Below are 12,154 nucleotides of genomic sequence, written 5' to 3' on the forward strand. Positions count from 1 at the left end.
TCGCAATTTTATTTTATGTTGTTCAGTGTTTATTTCGTTTTGGGCCAGAGTATTGTAATAGGGCCCAGTGACTTTGAGTGACTCTTTTTAAATAGCTGCCTTGGGATTCGTGCAGGGCATTCTATTCTGCTATGCTATTTTCATTATTCAGAGCTTTGGTTTTAGGTTTTCACGTTTTTCTGTTCCCTTGTTACAGTTTTCGTTCTTAATGCAAATTTCCGTTTTCTGCTTCTAATTACGAGTTCATTCTTGCTTCTTCTTCTACTTTCATTTACGTTTCTGTTCATTTACGTTTCTGCTTCATGTTTCATTTGCGTTTTCTGTTTGAATCCATGGAAGGCTAGATTTTCTGGTGTTGTTTCCTTTTGAGGATGAAGCCCAACTCTCTTTGAGGTTTCATTTGTAATGTGGTTTCCTGGCAGTTTTCCCTTCACCAGTTATCCCAATTTCGTGAATATTAATCAGTGCACGCTTCGTGTTCGATTAATTGCCTCTGAGCCTAACTTGCGTTCATGCTTAATGGATGAAGGGCTAACTGGTGTATGTGGTTCCTAATCACGTATTGAAAACCCTAAGTTGATTTTCGCTTAGTAAATTGAAATAGGGTTAGATTAAGTGGTTGACTATTAGGGACGAATTCTCCATAACCCAGGATAAGAGAGTGGATTCTGAATCAGAGGAAACAACCCGTTTTTAATATTATTAGTTTCGTATTCCATTTTATTTATTCTGCTCTTTAATTACCAAACAACCAACCCCCCCCCCATCGTTACTGTTACTGCAAGTATATTATGAACATTTGGCTTGTCACTGCTCGTTGGGAAACGACCTAGGATCACTTCCTAGTTACTGCATTTTCATGTTTATTTGATTCGGGTACGGCCTCGATCAAATTTGGCGCCGTTGCCGGGGAGCAGTGTCCAAAGGTTCATAATAGCTAGCTAGTGTTGTGTGTTTAATCCTTTCGTGTTTTATGTTTAATTGTTAGTATTGTGTTAGTATGTGTGTTAGTGTTGTTTAGTGTCCTGGTATTTTGTTTAATGTGTGTTCTGTTTCAATTTTCCCATTCAGCGTTTCCCCTGTTTCAGTCTTGGGTGTTTTGCTGTGAAGATTGTGCTTGAAAACAGAGTAGTAGTAGAAATCAGCTTGCGGAAAAACAGAGTAGTAGTAGAAATCAATTAGAGACGGATTTTAGCGACCACGCATGCTGAATTATTTGGGATTTTTTGTTTTAGTAGCTAGGGTTGTTATTTTTGGCTGAATTTTTTTGTGGTAACTTCTTTTAATCCATATTTTGTGGGAAAAATAGCTAGAGCCTTAAGTTTGGTCAGATTTGAAAGTTCCAAAAAACTAGCAAATTTTGTGTTTGTCAAAACTTCAAACGGCCATAACTTTTGCTCCGGTTATCAGAATCACAATTATTATATATGCATTTGGGGTAGAAAAAAATTTCCTATGCCGTGGCAGCCTACCATAGGCCGGCTGAGGTCTCCATCGTCCAAAAAAAGCGATTCTGTCAAAAGTTTTTTATTTTTCAAGTTTTATTCACTTATTTTTCTTAACCTACCAATTTTAGCTTTCATAGTTAGACTTTGAATTTTTGTCTGAAATTTTTTGTGCTATCTTCTCATCATTTTATAAGGTTGCTCACAAAATTTCAAGTCATTTGGATATCATTTGAGGGTAGCTGTAGTTCAAACCTATACCTTTATTTACATGACAAGGCAACTAGTTGTGTGCATGCTGAATGTAGTGTATGACTAGAGGCAATCCATCTGACTTACAACCCTTTGATCCTGAGATAGATAGGACATTTCATAGATTAGTTAGGCATCATTTTATACCTTTTGATCATTCTGAGCATTCCATAACTGGTGAATCTGTGCATTCTGTTATTGGTGATTTTGAACATCCTGATCTTGAGCATTATAATTTTGAGCATTCTGATTTTGAGCATTCTGATTTTGCACATTCTGAGAACATGGCACAACCTCCACCTCGTGAGAGGACTCTAAGGGAAATGGCTGCACCTGATTTCACCTATGAAAGCTTGTGCATCCAATACCCTGATGAGGATGTCCCATATGTTCTTAAAACTGGACTGATTCATTTGCTTCCAAAGTTTCATGGCCTTGCAGGTGAAGACCCGCACAAACATTTGAAAGAATTTCACATTGTCTGCTCCACCATGAAACCCCCAGATGTCCAAGAGGATCACATATTTCTGAAGGCTTTTCCTCATTCATTAGAGGGAGTGGCAAAGGACTGCCTGTATTACCTTGCTCCAAGGTCCATCACGAGCTGGGATGACCTTAAGAGAGTATTCTTAGAAAAAATTTTCCCTGCTTCCAGGACCACAACCATCAGGAAGGATATCTCAGGTATTAGACAACTCAGTGGAGAGAGCCTGTATGAGTACTGGGAGAGATTTAAGAAACTATGTGCCAGTTGCCCCCACCATCAGATTTCAGAACAACTTCTTCTCCAATATTTTTATGAAGGACTCAGTAATATGGAGAGAAGTATGATAGATGCTGCCAGTGGTGGAGCCCTTGGAGACATGACTCCTGTTGAAGCCAGAAATTTAATTGAGAAGATGGCCTCCAACTCCCAGCAGTTTAGCGCCAGAAATGATGCCATAGTCATTAGAGGAGTGCATGAGGTAGTGTCATACCCTAATTTCGTCCGGGGACCTTTGCTTGATGACATGCGACCATTCTTTGGTCCTTGTGAGGTGCTTGGCACCCATCATTAGGCAATTTATGAAATTCCAGGACATGCCGAAAAACCAAAAAGATGTTGATGCACAATCCGTAAGTTTCCGTGACACATCGGAAATCAAATGGAAGCATCGTTGCATAATTAAGTGAGGTTCCGTAACATTCCGTAAGTCAAAAAGGGGATGATTATGTAATCCGCAAGGTTCCGTAACATTACGGAAAGAAAACAAGTATCGTTACGAAATTCGTAAGTTTTCGTAACTTTACGAAAAAAGAATTACCAAAAAACAGCAGAGGGGGGTGTACTTAGTAAAAATGGGGGTGCAAATAGCACCCAGGCCCATTTGGGCCCTCCAGAAGATTCCTCCAGAAGGCGGTTGCTTCTGGAGGAAGCAACCCTGCTCGCCTGGGCGAGCTGAGCTCGCCTGGGCGAGCTGGGCGGCAACCACCTCCCCTATTTTGCTATAAATAGGGGAGGAAATGAAGAAGGAAGGGGTCCAGCCCCTTTGGCACTTCTCTCTCTTTCGAATTTGCTTGGAAAAATTGTTTCCGTGAAGAAAATCTAAGCCGAGGCGCTTCCGAAACGTTTCCGTAACGTTTTCCGTGAGGAATCTCGCAAAGGTTTGAACCGTTCTTCGACGTTCTTCATTCGTTCTTCATCGTTCTTCGATCTTCAACGGGTAAGTACCTCGAACCAAGCTTTTCGATTCATTCTATGTACCCGTAGCGGTCCACATTGTGTTTCGTGCATTTTTATTCTCGTTTTGTTTACTTTTTATACCCCCTGTTGACGTGCTTAAGCCATTTTACTTAAGTCATTTCTCGCTTAACTTAAAAATAAAATAAATTTCCACCGAACGTTTGAATTGTATTATCCATTAAACTTCGGTTAAATTAAATTCCGACCGTTCGGTCGTGTCGTAACCACGTTGGAAATCAAAAAGAGGTAAAAAAATAATATAATAATCAAAAAGACATCTTTTAGTAAAATAAAGCGGAAAATCAATCGGACATTTTCTCTTTGGGATTTCTCATTCTTAATCGAATTGATTAATAACTAAAGTGAAACTAAGGCTAAAATCAACTCGCCTAGTCAAGCTCGTCCACAAAAATAGGCTTTTGAAGTTTGTCATTTCATTTCCTCACTAAGTAAAATGGATCATTTTTAAAGTCCAACGCCTTAAAATGATCACCACTTAAGTAAAAAAGAATCACTTGATAAGAAAGAACTACGTAGGTCTGAGTTCCTCATTGAGGATACGTAGGAGCAAAAGCCCCGCTTTTGTCGACCACCCCAAGAGATCGTTAATGGTCCAATGCCTTAACGTTTCTCTCCTTTCAAAAACAAGAGATCGTTAATGGTCCAACGCCTTAACGTTTCTCACCTTTCAAAATCAAAAGACCGCTTAATGGTCCAACACCTTAAATGACCTTTTGTTCAAATAAAAACATATTTTGCAAAAAAGACAAAAACAAACTTAACCAAACACTTTGTTCCGAAAGAACTACGTAGGTCTGATTTCCTCATCGCAAATTGAGGAATACGTAGGAGCAAAGGGAAACACCCTTGTCGACCACAAAAAGAAAAAAATATAAAAAGGATATAAAGGATATAAGGACATAAAAGGGAACATAAAAATCAAAGTCATGTTTGCACATTCGATTAAAGGCTGTCGTCCCTTGGGACGGACGTGTGGGGTGCTAATACCTTCCCCGTGCGTAAATACAACTCCCGAACCTTTTCACTTAAAAGTTCGTAGATCGCGTCTTTTCCGGTTTTTCCGACGTTTTCCTCAAATAAACGTTGGTGGCGACTCCGCGCGTATTCCTTTCGTGGAACACGCATCCCGCGAGTCACGCGTCGCCCTCCCGCCGAAGGGTAGGTTGCGACAGTTGGCGACTCCACTGGGGACTGTTTTTAGAGAGTTAGGCCATTTAATCTTGTGCAATGTTTTATCATGACTTTCTCCTTTGTTGGTTTCCTTTCATTATGTTCTTGTGTATATAAACTCTTTGTTGCTTTTAGTGCGTTTTAAATGTATGCATGAAGTAAATATTTATTCATTTGATGCACACAAACACCAACACTATTTGCACACACTGTGAGTGAAAAAGGGCCCTATACCCGGGTTCATGGGAGCATAAGGAGTGGAGGTGAATCTGTGATCATGCTAGGTCTCCGACTTGCTTGATTACAGTGAACCCTCATCTAGAGCTTTTCTCTTTGAAAACCTATTGTTGCTAGTAGTCCCTACTGCTACAATATGTTCTTCAAAGGGGATGATACCTCTAGAAACCATCAAGAGAGATATAACTACCTTGGGGATTATTGCTAAAAGCCTAGTTAGTTCTCTCCCTTATAGGTCCCTTAAATAGGGGCACGAAGCAAACACGCTGCGTGCCATTTTTCACACTGCCATGCATGAGTATCATATACCCTTTTGCTTATGTTCGGTAAATATTGTCATACTGTGCACATTCCCGCATTGTGTCTTTTGCGTAGGCATTGCATATGGGTTCTGTCTTGATCCCTACTGTAAACAAACCAACGGAGGGTCCGTGTCGCCTTCTTAAAAACGTGCGTTGGGGCATTTCGCTACCCCTAGACGTCGTATCTAAGAAGGGGACAAATTCCCCGGACCCCCCGCATTCCTAGATTGCATCTGTGTCATATGCATTCCATCATGCATTCATCCATCCCACCCATGAGATATCGGAGTTTTGATTTGCACCAGCTTTTGTCTCACTTTAGTAAGCATGGGAACAAATCAAACCGGCAAGAGGTTCTACCAAGTCAAGGTCAAAAGCCTAGATACCACCAGCATCAAGGAATTAGGGCGGTTGATGGAACCCCTCCAAATGCAAGCCTTCCGCAAGACTTACGGAAAGATCTTAGAGTTGACCATAGCAGAGGTGTCCATAGAAGCCATTGCATCACTTACCCAATACTACGACCAGCCTTTGAGGTGCTTCACATTCGCAGACTTCCAATTAGTACCAAACATTGAAGAATTTGAGGAAATTCTAGGATGTCCTCTCGGGGGAAGAAAACCATATCTTTCCTCCGGGTGTCTCCCCTCTTTGAGCAGAATTGCAACTGTGGTCAAGGATTCAGCAAGAGGTTTGGACCGCATAAAACAGACTCGGAACGGCATAGCGGGTCTACCACAGAAGTACCTAGAAGACAAGGCGAGGGGTATGGCCAATCAAGGAGACTGGGTCCCGTTTATGGATGTGTTAGCTTTGCTAATTTTTGGGGTCGTCCTCTTTCCAAACGTGGATGGTTTGGTAGACCTAGCAGCAATCGACGCTTTCCTTGCCTACCACCATAGCAAGGAAAGTCCGGTGGTAGCTGTCTTGGCAGATCTATTTGACACATTTGACCGAAGGTGCGAAAAGAGTAGCGCACGGATCATCTGTTGCTTACCCGCCCTCTGTGTTTGGTTGGTTTCACACTTGTTCCAACAAGACACAAGACATCCATGTCCGCTCCTGAGCCATCGCTCGTGTACTGAAAAGAGGAGAATAGATTGGGACCAGCTCTTGGCCGGGATAGGAGGTAGAACAATCAGTTGGTTCCCCTGATGGAAGGAAGGAAAAGAAGGAGTCCTTTTCTCATGTGGAAGATACCCAAACATTCCGCTGGTAGGAACGAGGGGTTGTATTAACTACAATCCCGCGCTCGCTATAAGACAACTAGGGTACCCCATGAGGGGAGCATCGACGGAAGAAAGCATGTCTCCTTTCCTTGTGAGGGATTTCGGCGCACAAAATTCCAAGACTATACAAAGAATCCATAAGGCATGGGAAACCCCGTTAAGGAAAGATCAAGAGCTTAGAGGCATTCGTAATGGCATCATTGGTGGGTACCACGAATGGCTGAAAGTTCGCATACGAGGTTTAGATTGGCTCGCCAAGTTAAAAGTCGTCAGCGAAGAGAATTTTGAAGCACCGGAAGAGGACGAAGAAGTCCAAACTCTCAAAAGCGAGTTAGGAAAGGCGAAACTTGCCAAGGAGAAGTTCAAGTTGGCCGCTACACACGTTCGGAAGGAGTGTGCCGGGTTACGGGAAGAGAATGCAATTACTGCAAGAGCCCTTGAACAAGAGACCAAGAGGGCTCGCAAGGAAGAGTATGGCCGGAACAAATTTCGCGGAGCTCTATGGGGTAGCAATAGTGAACTCAAGTTGCGAAGGGAAGAAAGGGACCAGTCGCGAGCACATGGCATGGTTTTGAAAGAGGAGTTAGTTGCCTGTTCAAGGTCCAAAAGAAGCTTGTCTCAGCGTTTATGCGAGACGGAGACCAACATGCTAGCTATCATCGCCAAGTACCAAGAAGAGTTAGGTCTAGCCGCGGCCCACGAGCATAGGATTGCGGACGAATATGCCCAAGTATACGCGGAAAAAGAGGCTAGAGGAAGGGTGATCGACTCTTTACACCAAGAGGCAACCATGTGGATGGACCGGTTTGCTCTTACCTTGAACGGGAGTCAAGAACTTCCCCGATTGTTAGCCAAGGCCAAGGCGATGGCAGACACCTACTCCACCCCCGAAGAGATTCATGGGCTTCTCGGCTATTGTCAGCATATGGTAGACTTAATGGCCCACATAAAATCGTTAGGAAACTTGTATGGTCTCTTAGACCTTGACTAGATACGACTTCCTTTTTGAAATAAAATGAGTTGGTCCCATGTTTCTACTCCAAAAAGCTTGTGCAAATCAAATCACTCCCACATTTTATCTCTAGCATGCATTGTATGTTGGTCTCGTCCTTTGTCACGGGAAGCCGGAAGGTCCATATCACCTTCTTAATTGTACACATGGGGCACTGCGCCCCCAAATGCGCAAGTAAGAAGAGATAATTTTCCGGGCTCTCGTGTCCGTAAAATGCATTCATATCATGCATCGCATAAGCATCTCTTCATAACATCATAATGGACATATCCTGCATTTGTCCGTTATCATATTCCGGCCTCACATTTTGCATGAGTCATGGCATCATCATGCATATGCGTTCAACAAACTTTTTGATCTGCAAAATTGCATACCATTTGTTTTCATGTTTGCTCATCCTTGCGTTTTCCTCTACAAAACAAAAACAAAAAGGGGGAAGCGTGAAACTTCACACTACATTCTTAGTTTCATGTGTTAGGCACCACGAGCCAACCATGTTGGGATCATAAACCCGTTTCACTTAAAAACAAAATAATTGAACATGGTACCTAATGCATGGTTAACTAGGAAAGGGTGTTTCTTCGGGCATCTCAATTTCATAATTACATTTTCCGTGCATAAGCTTAAAGTATGCCCGAGTCATTCATCCCTATGAGATGTTGTTGAAGTATTGGCGATCAGAATTGCCATTCCTTGGATTATAGGGTTGAACCAAGCTCATGCTTTTACAAAAAGGTTCATCAAGTCAAGTTGAAATATGGAAGTAACCGTCTAGCAAAATTGGGGCAAAAGATGAGTCGAGTCACATCACTGCTTCGTCTACTGCCAAACATATTTAGGATTATTGATGTCCTTGTTACTTCCAGTTTCACCTTGACAAAGATGTCATGGACCATGTTGAAAATCTAAATTGATTCAACCCCATATCCTGCGTAAAAATTCGCAATACTTCGACTGTACATCATTCGCATGCATCCATGCTTTTCACTGGTTGCATTGCTCATTGCATTCTTTCCTTGAAAAATAAAATAAAATAAAATGAACTTATCAAAAAGAAAAGGAAACGCTTTACGGCGCCCTTACCGAACTCGTGCTAGAGCTAGAGTAATGGGTGAAGCAGAGAAGGTGCAAGAGAAGATGAAGGCCAAAAATGGAGGCCATAAAAGAGCAAATGGCCACAATGATAAAGGCCATGATGAGCATGAAGAAGATAATGGAAGCCAATGCGGTTATAGTTGCCGCTATTAAGCGCTGTCGCTAAGGTGAACCCAATGCTCCCATCTGGCCTCAAGCAAATGAATCGTCCAACCTCAAATATGGTAGGCAAAGATTTGGGAAGTACGGATGACCCCATGATGTGCAAATTCAAAACGAGCACGCCTTCCCATCATATGGCTTGCCTCCCAACTATACACCACCCAATGTGGCATACACTCTCAATGAAAATCTCAATAACTCCACTCCGATACTCATTGAGAACCAATAACCTCATCAGGCACATATCTCTCAAAACCATGGGAAAGACACATGAAATTCCCCACCACAATCTAGCTGACTTCGAGCCTTGGCTCGGATATGCCACTGAAGGGCAAGCAGTTGGTGGTATACCCTTTGAAAACCCTTTGGAGGGCCCTCAGTATCACCCACAACTGCACCTATTGCATTCCACAGCGGATAAAAACCCTCATGACTATGGCAGGAATGGGAAAGTTGGATCATCTAAAGGAAAGGCTCAGGGCCATTGAAGGAGGTGAAGATTATGCCTTTGCTAACCTAGAAAAGTTGTTCCTACCCAAACATGGTCATTCCCAAGTTCAAGGTGCTGGACTTTGACAAGTACAAGGGGGCTACTTGTCTCAAGAACCATCTAAAGATGTATTGTCAGAAGATGGGGGAATACGCAAAAGATGAGGAATTGCTGATACATTCCTTCCAAGAAAGTCTTACTGGGGTAGCTGTTACCTGGTACACTAACTTGGAACCTTCCCGAGTCCATTCTTGGAAGGACCTAATGGTTGCCTTTGTTAGGCAGTATCAGTACAATTTTGATATGGTTCCGGATAGGATGCAACTACAGAACATGTGCAAAAAGGGGGACGGATCTTTCAAAGAACACGCCCAAAAGGTGGAGGGATCTGGCGGCCCAGGTGGTACCCCCAATAATGGAAAGGGAGACGATAATCGTGATGGTAGACACATTATCGATACTCTACTATGAAAAGATGGTGGGCTACGCACCCTCAAAGCTTTGCGGATTTGGTCTTCGCCAGTAAAAGGATCGATGTGGGTCCGAAAAGAGGCAAATTTGATCATCCTACTAAGACGACTGAGAAAACTGGGGCAAATGAAGAGGGTGAGAAAGAGGGAGAAACCCATGCTGTGACTGCCATTCCTATACGGCCAAGTTTCCCACCAAACCCAACAATGTCATTACTCAGTCAATAACAAACCACCTCCTTACCCACCACCCAGTTATCCACAAAGGCCATCCCTAAATCAACCACAAAGCCTGTCTACCGCACTTCCAATGACGAAGACCACCTTTAGCACAAACCAAAAAAAAAAACACCAACAAAAAGGAATTTTGCAGCAAAAATCCTGTAGGGTTCACCCCAAATTCCGTTGTCATATGCTAAACTTGATCCCATATCTACTTGATAATTCAATGGTAGCCATAACCCTAGCCAAGGTTCATCAACCTCCATTTCTCCGAGAATACGACTCGAACGCAACGTGTGCTTGTCATGGAGAAGCCCCGGGGCGTTCCATTGAGCATGGTAGGGCTCTGAAGCATAAGGTGCAAGGTCTAATTGATGCGGGCTGGCTGAAATTTGAGGAGAATTGCGTGTAAATCCCGACATTGACAAGAGATGCCACACATGGGGCAATTTTGAAAGCTGTTGTTAGGTGTCCCTAATGACTCATCAGGGTTTCCAAGTTTATGCCATTATTGTAAACCACAGCTACAATGTTAAATGAAATGGATAAAGTTGATATCTTTGTCCCTCATCCTCTCACAAACGCATGTTTGCTTATTCAACTTTCACCGGAATGTGGGTGTAAGCCATTGGTCTGTTTGCTCAAGCAACCTGCGCTCCTAAGTGTTGACTTCCAAGACCGTTCAATCAGAGATTACTCATCTCGCACGTTGGTGGGGGTGCCGTAAAACAACGAGCAAAGTTCAAAACAAATAAATTTCAAAATAAAAAATAAGTTTCAAAATAAAATAAAATAAAAGTGTTCAAAAAGAAAAAAAAACACTTGATGGACTGTGCTTTCAAGACGTTCATGTGACCTCAGTGGATCATCCTGGAAAGTTTGTCTTTTTAGAGAGAAGTGAGTTATCAAGAATAGGATGTTGGACAAATGGCCTCGGTTACCTAAAGAAAAAGGGGGGTTGAAGTAAGATGTAAAGACTATTCCCCAATTGAACTATCAATCTCTCTTTTCGGATTAACAATGCACACAGGGATAACCCTTCCCTTGTGTTCAAGAATCCCCTACAACAAGAGACCCACGGTCTCTTAATCCCTTTTCAGAAATAAGAAGAAGAGAAGAAGAGGTCTCTCGTAAAAGAGGTAGATTGTAAAATGAAGATCAATCAAAAATTCCTTATTGAATAAGCAAGTGGTTGACCAAGGAATCTTTTTGAGAGAATAAGACATTTCAGTTCAGAAAAAAACTCTTGATCTTTCGAGAGGATAAAACTGTTTGGGCAATGAAAACTCTCTTTAAAACATTTGAATGGCCGTTCATAAAACATTTGAATAGATATGTCTCTTGGAAATTATTTTCTGAAAATCCCCTCTGGTAATCAATTACAAGACTTATGTAATCGATTACAGGTTTTAAAAATTTGAATTAAAACATTTTCAAACTGCTGGTAATCGATTACCAGAGAGCAAATCTCAATTTGAAAGGATAGAATTCCTTGGTCAAACCTTTTGCTTCTTCAATTTGGAAACTTCTTCCTAAGATTCTAGAGATCAAACTTGATCATATATCTTGATAGAACTTAGAAGCACTTGATCCTTTAGCATCATCAAGACATCAAAACATTTTGCTTCTACATAGGAGTCATTTGACTTAATCCATCAACTGAAAGATCCTTCAATTATTTCTCGTCCTTGGAAAATTCTTTTTTGCAAGAATCAACTGCTTCTTTCATTCTCCCTTGCTACAAGGTTGTGAAAACAAGACGACGATGGTTACCTCATAGCCCTACACTGGGGCAATGAGGGGCATCGTGCATGAGCCTCAAGTGAACCTAGGGGCAGATTAGAAGTTCTCACTCAATAGGTTCCCCGCTACAAGGTCATGACGAAAGGCAACGATTGGTACCTCAAAGCCTTACACTGGGGCAATGAGGGGCACCGTGCATGAGCCTCAAGTGAACATAGGGGCCGATCAAAAGTTCTCACCCATCGATGTTTTTAACAAAAAAAGGGGGGGACAAACCCTAAGATTTCAATGGATTGATCGAACATCAAACGACTCCATTGCCGTCACTCCAAAATGGTCAAGTGACTAAATCAAACAGAACACACACTCTGAGGGAGTTCCCGGAGAGATTTGCAAAAAAGATAGGATGAGGTTGCATGAGTTATCACCTCTTTCAAAAGGACAGTCAATCTGTGTTTTCCAAAAAAAAAATTAAATCAAAATCAAAATCACAAAATAGGGAAAGAATGTCATGAGCATTGTACAACTTTCCATTACATTGCATTGTTTCATATGAAGTCTGCATTTACCAAATTTCACGA

General features: G+C 42.0%; 1 non-coding gene across 1 annotated transcript; it reads right to left on the bottom strand.

Moving 5' to 3' along the window:
• Positions 1 to 2,359: 2,359 nt before the first annotated feature.
• On the bottom strand, positions 2,360 to 2,466 carry LOC113002520 (small nucleolar RNA R71). Its single transcript, XR_003268074.1, has one exon. It is a non-coding gene; the product is annotated as a small nucleolar RNA R71 (small nucleolar RNA).
• Between the last annotated feature and the right edge of the window lie 9,688 nt (positions 2,467 to 12,154).

Source organism: Glycine max, chromosome 8 (genome assembly GCF_000004515.6).
Source record: "Glycine max cultivar Williams 82 chromosome 8, Glycine_max_v4.0, whole genome shotgun sequence".
NCBI lineage: Eukaryota > Viridiplantae > Streptophyta > Magnoliopsida > Fabales > Fabaceae > Glycine > Glycine max.